The sequence below is a fragment of the Galeopterus variegatus genome, unplaced genomic scaffold, assembly GCF_000696425.1.
Source record: "Galeopterus variegatus unplaced genomic scaffold, G_variegatus-3.0.2 Scaffold5795, whole genome shotgun sequence".
NCBI lineage: Eukaryota > Metazoa > Chordata > Mammalia > Dermoptera > Cynocephalidae > Galeopterus > Galeopterus variegatus.
In genome coordinates, this window is record NW_007731906.1 from 55084 (window position 1) to 63232 (window position 8149).

At 39.8% G+C, this 8149-nt stretch overlaps 1 pseudogene; it reads right to left on the minus strand.

The window, feature by feature from the left end:
- Positions 1-801: 801 nt before the first annotated feature.
- Positions 802-8149, minus strand: part of LOC103605412 — a 9206-nt pseudogene continuing 1858 nt past the window's right edge.

The window sequence follows — 8149 nt, forward strand, 5'->3', positions numbered from 1 at the left end:
AAATTATTTTAGCATCTGATATTTAAATATCAATAGGGATAACTCATATCAGCAAAAGCACTTTGGGGGCCTCAGTAATTTTGGGGGAGTCTTCATGCTAAATTTTTTTATTTTTTTATTTTTATTTTTTTTGGTGAGTGGGTCTGTCTGGCCTGATGGTATTTTGGCTGCACAGCCTTTACACACACACACACACACACACACACACACACACACACACACACACACACATTGCTAGAATGCTGAACATGGATCACACCTCCACCCAACAGCCCCAATCCCAAATGCAGAGTATCAAAGCTTCCAGACATAAATTAAAAAATAAAATAAGGGCTGGCCCCGAGGTGCACTAGGGAGAATGCGGCGCTCCCGCCATGGGTTCGGATCCTATATAGGACTGGCCGGTGGACTCACTGGCTGAGCACTGTGCGGGCGACACCACACCAAGGGATGTGCTCCCCTTACTGGTCACGAAAAAGACCAAAAAATAAATAAATAAATAAATAAAATAAAATAAAAAAGAGTTGCTTTCTGGGAGGGAGAGGTCATGCAGAGATGAAGGCAGAAGACCCTGGAAACCAGGGCCAAAAAGGAGAAATCCCTGCCCCTTCCCTGAAGAGCCACACTCCCCTGGGGCCTCTGGCCTAAGACAGGGTCATTATCACCAGCCATCAGGCCTCTGGCCCTTTTAATGTCCAGTCTCCTGACCTATTCAGTGGGCCCGCATTTTCCCACCACAGCCCAAGCGAAGGGCATCCTGGGGTGTGGTAAGGGGAGGGAGTGGGTGCAGCCTGCAGGTCTTTAGCTGTCTTCTCCAGGCTCCAGGTCTGGGTCAGGAGACCCCACGCACTCCTTGCTGAGGCTCACAGTTTCCAGGGACAGACCTTCCATGTCTTTGTGCAAGTGCGTATACTTGGTGAGCTGCTCCTCTAGCATGTTCTGCAGCTTCTTGTTCATCTCCTGAAGGTTCTCGTTCTCTGGCTTCACTAAATCTCCCGGGATGCTGCCCAGGCCACTGTGGTCTGTGTGGCTCCTGCCACAGACACGTTGATCCAGCTGTTTATGTCATAGGTCTCAATGATGGTGCTCTTCCTGCAGAGGTCCCCTGCCATGGAGGCGCTGCTCCCCTCCAGGTGCTTCACCTTCTCCTCCAGCATCCATTTCTCCTGCTGTGTCTCTGCCAGCCACTGAAAGAGCTCAGCCACTTCCTCATCTGACAGCTCCGTGGGCTGACAGGGCCGGGCCTGAGGTCTGCTGGATAAGGACCTGGCTGGAATGGCTGAGCTCTCCTCCCGCAGGATCTCCAGGTAGCTGAAGGAGGAGATGCTACTGCTGTCCCCTGTCTGGGGACAGCTTGGTCAGTTCAGCTCTGAGAGAACCAGGTCCTCCAGGCCTAAGCGGCTCTTATTCTTGGTGAGGATGTCCTGCAGCCGCTCCTTTGGGCTCCTCACTTTGGGGACCTCAGTAATTTTTAAGAGTGCAAAGGAGTCCTCATACTAAATTTTTGAGAACCACTGATTCAGTGGTTTATTGACTTACACAAAGTACTTTTTGTGTTCATTGTTTTATATGCACAAGTACCTTATAAGATACATAATGTTGGGCCGGCCTGGTGGCGCACTGCTACAGTGCACCACTTGGGAGCGAGGCGGCGCTCCCGCTGAGGGTTCGGATCCCACATACAGGCCAGTTCCCGCTCACTGGCTGAGCGAGGTGTGGGTGCGACACTGAGAGTTGCGATCCGTTGCCAGACACGAAAAAAAAGACAAAAGGGGGAAAAAATAAGATACATAATGTTACTCTGATTTTACAGATGACAATACTGTGACACACAAAGGATACATATATCCTAGTTAGCAACCCTTACAAATCTGCTGGTTCTCCCAAAGTACTTTCCTCTCTTGGAAGTTTGCTTCTGAGTTATGTTATTCATAGTACAAAAGCAGTACGTGCACCTTGCAGAAAACTCACATATCACAAGCAAAAGAGTGTAATACTGTCCTTCATCCTCCTCAGTATAGATAACTGCTAACTGCTCAATGTATATTTATCCAGATACTTTTCTAAATATGTTTAATTATCGGTGTAAAGTCAATGTAGTATAGTACTCAATTAAAAGGACTTCAGAATCTCAACTGTGTGAGCTCTTGGACAAGTTATTTAACATCTCAGGCCGTGATCCTCATCTGTGAAATGGGAAACATGGAAGTGCCTACTTCATAGGGTTGCTGTGAGGCTTAAGTGAAATAATGCATGAGGAAGACCACAGCACCTGGCAGTCCATAGACATTCAGTAAATGTTAGCTGACGATGTTGACACTTTTGTATGTATGTATGTATGTGTAGATAAGCCAACATATAAGTCAGGTTTATTGAGGTATATCTTACACGCAGTAAAGTTTATCCTATTTACAGGATTGTCCTGTGAGTTTTGACAAATCCACATGTTTGTGTAACTACCACCGAAAGATACAGAACAGTCCCATCACTGCAGAAGATTCACTGCTGCCCCTTTGAGTCAGCCTTTCCCCCAACACAGCCACTGATAACCACACTGATCTGTGTTATGTGTCTATAGGTTGGCCTTTTCCACAATGCCAAATGAATGCACTTATACAGTATGTTGTGTTCTCAGTCTGAAGTATTTTACTTAGCATCGTGCATTGGAGGTTCATCCATGTTGTGTATGCATTAATTGTTTGTTCATCTTTACTGCTCTTTAGTATTTCATCGAATGGATGTACCGTGAGTGGTTTAACTATTCACCAGTTTGTTGTTTCTAGTGGCTATTATGAATAAAGCTGCTTTACACATTTGAACACAAATCTTTGTATGGAAATATGTTTCCCTTTTTCGTGGGTAAATACCCAGGTGTGGGATTGCTGGGGCCATGGAATAAGTACGTACTTAACTTTAGAAGAAACTGCGAAAGTGTTTTCTGAAGTGCCTGTATCATTTTGCATTCCCTCTAGCATATATAGGAACTCCAGTTGTTCCATATCTTTGACAACACTTGTTATGGTTCATCATTTTAATTTTAGCCATTCTAGTGAGTGTGCAATTTTATCTCATTGTGGTTTTAATTTGCATTTTCTTAAAGACTGAAAATACTGAGCATCTTTTCTTGTGCTTATTTGCCTTTTATGTGCTTTCTTTGATGGACTGTCTCTTCATATTTTTTGGCTATTTTAATGAGGTTGTTTTCTTATTTTTTTAGTTGTATAACCCCTTTTTATAAAGTGAATACAGGTTCTTTGTCAGAATATGTTCTCCCAGTTTGTGGTTCACTTTTCTTTTTCTTAATTATGTCTTTTGGAGAATATGAGCTTTACTTTTAAAGAAGTCCAATTTTACATTTTATCTGAGAAATCATTGCCTAACCCTAGGTTCCAAATATTATGTTTCCTCTGTTTTTTGGGAATTTTAAACTTTGATGTATTACATTTAGATCCGTGATCCAATTCACATACAATTTGTATGTTCTGTGAGGTTCGAGTCGAGGTGCATTTCCCCGTCTATCTCGTCATTCCAGCACCATTTATTGAAACAACATAGCATAAGCTGTTGAACTTTGTTTATTCTCACAACTGTTTTTCCCATTCTAGGTCCTTTGCATTTTCATGTGACTTTTGCAGTCAGAATGCCAATTCCTACAAAAGAGCCTGCTGTGATTTTCACTGAGATTGTGTTGAATCTTTAGAACAATTTGGCTAATTTGGTGAGTGTGGTAGGGTAAATAATGGCCCTCAAAGAGATCCACTTCCATGGAACCTGTGAAAATTACTTTCTATAGCAAAATATTTGATTAAGTTTAAGATCTTGGGATGGCGAGAGTATCCTGGATCATCCAGGTGAGCCATAAATGTAATCACGGTTGTTCTCATGAAAGGGCAGCAGAGGGAGATACTATTAAGGGGAGAAGGCAACGTGATAGAAGCAGAGAAAGATTGTAAGATGCTGTGCTGCTGGTTTTGATGATGGAGGAAGGGGCCATGAGCCAAGGAATGCAGCTCTAGAAACTGCAAAAGGCAAGTAATGGATTCTCCCTTAGAGTCTCCAGAGGGAGTGGAGTCCTGCTGAAACCTTGATTTAAGTCCACTGTGACCCATTATGGACCTGTGGCCTCCACCGAATAAGTGTGTGTTGCTTTAAACCACCAAGTTTGTGGTAATTTGTTACAGCAGACATAGGAAAGTAATACACAGAGGATGTAAATCTTAACAGTATGGGGTTTTCTAATCTATCAACATGGTATACCTCTCCATTTATTTAGGTCTTTAATATTTCTTGGTGGTTATTACAGACTGAATATGTCTCCTCAAAATTCATGTGTTGAAACCTAATCCCCAATGTGATGGTATTTAGAAGTAGGGACTTTGGGAGGTGATTAGAGTATTAATGCCCTTATAAGAAGAGGCCAGAGAGATAGCTCACTCTCCTTCCACAACATGAAGATACAATGAGAAGTCAGCTGTCTGCAATCTGGAAGAGAGCCCTCGCCAGAACCCAACCATGCTGGTGCCCTGATCTCAGACTTCTAGCCTCTGGAACCGTGAGAAATAAATTTATGTTGTTTATAAGCCACCCCATCTATGGCATTTTGTTATAGTAGCCTGAATAGAATGAGTCAGCAGTGTTTAGTAGGTTTCAGTGTAGAGATCTTGCACATATTTGGTTACATTTATCCCTAAGTAGTTCATATTTTTGATGCCAGTGTACATGGTAGTTTTTTCATAAACTCTTAATTTTAGGATAGTTTTAGATTTATAGGAGAGTTGCAGTAAATGATAGTTTAAACATTTTTTCATTTCCAATTTGTCATCTATATTACATAGAAATACAATAATTTTTGTACATTTAATTTGTATTCTGCAATTTTGTTAAATTTACTATTAGATGTAGTAGCTTTCTTGTAGATTCCTTAGGATTTTCTACATACAGAATCATGTTGCCTACAAATATTGACAGATTTATTCCTTTGTTTCAAATCTGTGTGTCTTTTATTCCTTTTTTAGTGTGTTGTGGCTAACACCTGTAGCGCAGAGTTGAATTGATGAATTGAAGTAGACATACTTGTCTTGTCTCCTATTTGGAAGGGAAAATAATTACTCTTTCACCATTAAGCATTATACCTATAGGTTTTTCTTCTTTTTTTTAAGATAACTTATACATACATGTGGGGTATGACATTGAGTTTCAGTAATTGTGTACAACGTGTGATGATGATCAGAATAGTTAGCTTATTCATCATTACAATATGCAATCATTCTGTGTGTCTATTGACCAATTCCTCATTAGCCCCCCTCTCACTCCCCCTCCCCTCCCCTTTTCCACCTCTAGTAATCACTGTTCATTTCTCTCTTTCTAAAAGTTCAATGTATTACTGTGATTATTCTTTCTTTCTTTCTCTCTGTCTCTCTCTATTGTTTGTTTATTTATGGATTCAGCTCCTGGTTATGAGTGAGAACATGTGGTATTTCTCTTTCTGTACCTGGGTTGTTTCACTTAGGATAATTTTCTCCAGCCTCATCCACGTTGATGCAAATGGCAGAATTTTATTACTTTTTATTGCTGAGTAGTATTCCATTGTTTCTGGAAACAATGGAAATCCACAATTTCTTCATCCAGCCATCCATAGATGGACATTTAGGTTGGTTCCATCACCTGGCTATTGTAAATAGAGCTGGAATACACTACCATATGATCCAGCAGTCCCACTATTGGGGATGTATCCAGAGGATTGAAAAACAGCAGGTCGAAGGGATACCTGCACTACCATGTTTATAGGTTTTTCATAGATGCCCTTCCACTCCTAATTTGTTTAGAGCTTTTATCATGAATAGGCAATGAATTATGTCAAATGCATTTTCTGCACCTTTTGAGATAATTATGTTTATTTTTTTTGCTTTTTCAGTCTACTAATACAGTGAAGCATGTTTACTGATTTTCAAATGTTAAGTCAAGGTTGCAATCCTGGATAAATCATGCTTGATCATAATATAATATACTTTTTGTGTAGATTTTCCAATTTTCTTTATCTTCTCAAAGGACCAGCTTTTTGATTCATTGATTTTTTTTCTCTAGTGACTTTCTACTGTATTTCATTGATTTCTATGTTTATATTTATCATTTTCTTTTTTTTTTTCCTTTTTGTCTTTTTTCGTGTCCGGCAACGGATCGCAACCCTCAGTGTTGCGCCCGTACCAGACCGGGACCGGCAACGGGATCACAACCCTCGGTGTTGCTCCCACACCTCGCTCAGCCAGTGAGCGGGAACCGGTCTGTATGTGGGATCCGAACCCTCAGTGGGAGCGCCACCGCGCTCCCAAGCAGCGCACTGTAGCAGTGCGCCACCGGGCCGGCCCATCATTTTCTTTTTCTGTTGACTTTTTAAAAAATTCTTTCTCCTCCTAGTTTCTTAAGGTGGAATTGTAGATCACTGACTTGAGATTCTTTCTAATGTTAAGTGTTTGATGCTAAAATTTCTCTTAAGTACTGCTTTAAGCTGTATTTCACAAATTTTGGTTTGTTGTATTTTCACTTTCATGTAGTCCAAAATATTTTCTAATTTTTCTCATTTTTTTCTTTTGCGTATGAATTTCTTAGCAGTGTATTGTTTATTTTTCAAATATTTTGAGAATTTTCCAGATATCTTTCCGTTAATGATTTCTAGTTTAATTCCATTTTGCTTAGAAGTTCACTTTGTATGATTTCAATCCTTTTAAATTGGTTAAGCCTTTTTTTATGGCCCAGAATTCAATCTATCCTGGTGAATGTTCCACATTCACTTAAAAGGAATTTGTATTCTACTGTTCTTGGGAGGAACTCTTTATCAAATCAATTAGGTCAAGTTGAGGTTGATAGTATTGATTCAATCTTGTATACTTAGTAGTTTTCTTTCTATGTGTTCTATCAGTTACTGAGAGAAGAATGCTAATTGCCAGTCATAATTGTGGATTTTTCTGTTTTTCCTTTTGCTTTGATTAATATTTTCTCATGTGCTTTGGAGCCTTATTAGGTACATACACATTTATGATTTGCTATATCCTCTTGACAAATTGACTCCTTTATCATTATGAACTGCCTCTGTCTGTCCCAGGTAAGATTCCTTGTTCAAAATATACTTTGTCATATGCTTTAGTAGGCAGAATGGCCCTCCAAAGGTATCTCAACCCTAATTACTGGAACCTGCAAAAGTGTTATATTGCATGGCAAAGGGGACTATGCAGATATATTTAAGGTTTCAGTATTAGTTTCTCTTGTTACCATGACAAATTACCACAAAGTTAGTGGCTTAAAACTACACAGAATCATTATCTCACAGTTCTTTAGGTCAGGAGTCACCAGGTATATTAAGGCTCAGTTGGGGCTTCTACTAAGATTCTGACAAGGGTGTAATTAAAGTGTTAGCAGGGCTGTATTCCTTTCTGGAGGCTCTGGGGATTAATCTGCTTCCAAACTCATTTGGGCTATTGTCACAATTTAGTTCCCAGCGCTTATAGAGCTGAGGTCCCCATTTCATGGCTGGCTGCCGGCCAGGAGTTATTCTCTACTTCTAGAGGCTGCTTGCATTTCTTGGCTCAGGGTTCCTTTCTCTGTTTTGAAATCCAGCAACGGCAGGTTCAGACCTTCTCATGTTTGGAATCTCTCTGACTTCCGATTCTGCCTCATCTTTCCTCTTCCACCACATCTTTCTTATTCTTATGCCTTCTTATTTTTCTTTTAAAGGCTTCTCTGATTACATTGGGCCCACCTGGATAATCAAGGACACTTTCTCTGTTTTTTTTTTTTTTTTGGTTTCTGTTGTTGTTTTGACATTTTTTTTTTAAATTGAGACATAATTGATTATATATAATTGTGTGATACAGAATTGAATATCAATATATGTGTACAATATGTGGTGATCAACTCATGATAATTAGTATACTCATGTTTACAAAACATAATCTTTGTGACCCTTAAGTATTTTCTCACTAAAGTCCCACCCTCTCCCCCTTTCCCTGCCTCTATGAACCACAGTTCTCTTCTCTTTTTTCTGTTTTGGAAGCTCAATGTATTTTTGTGATTCTTTCTTTCTTTCTTTCTTTCTTTCTTTCTTTCTTTCTTTCTTTCTTTCTTTCTTTCTTTCTTTCTTTCTTTCTTTCTTTCT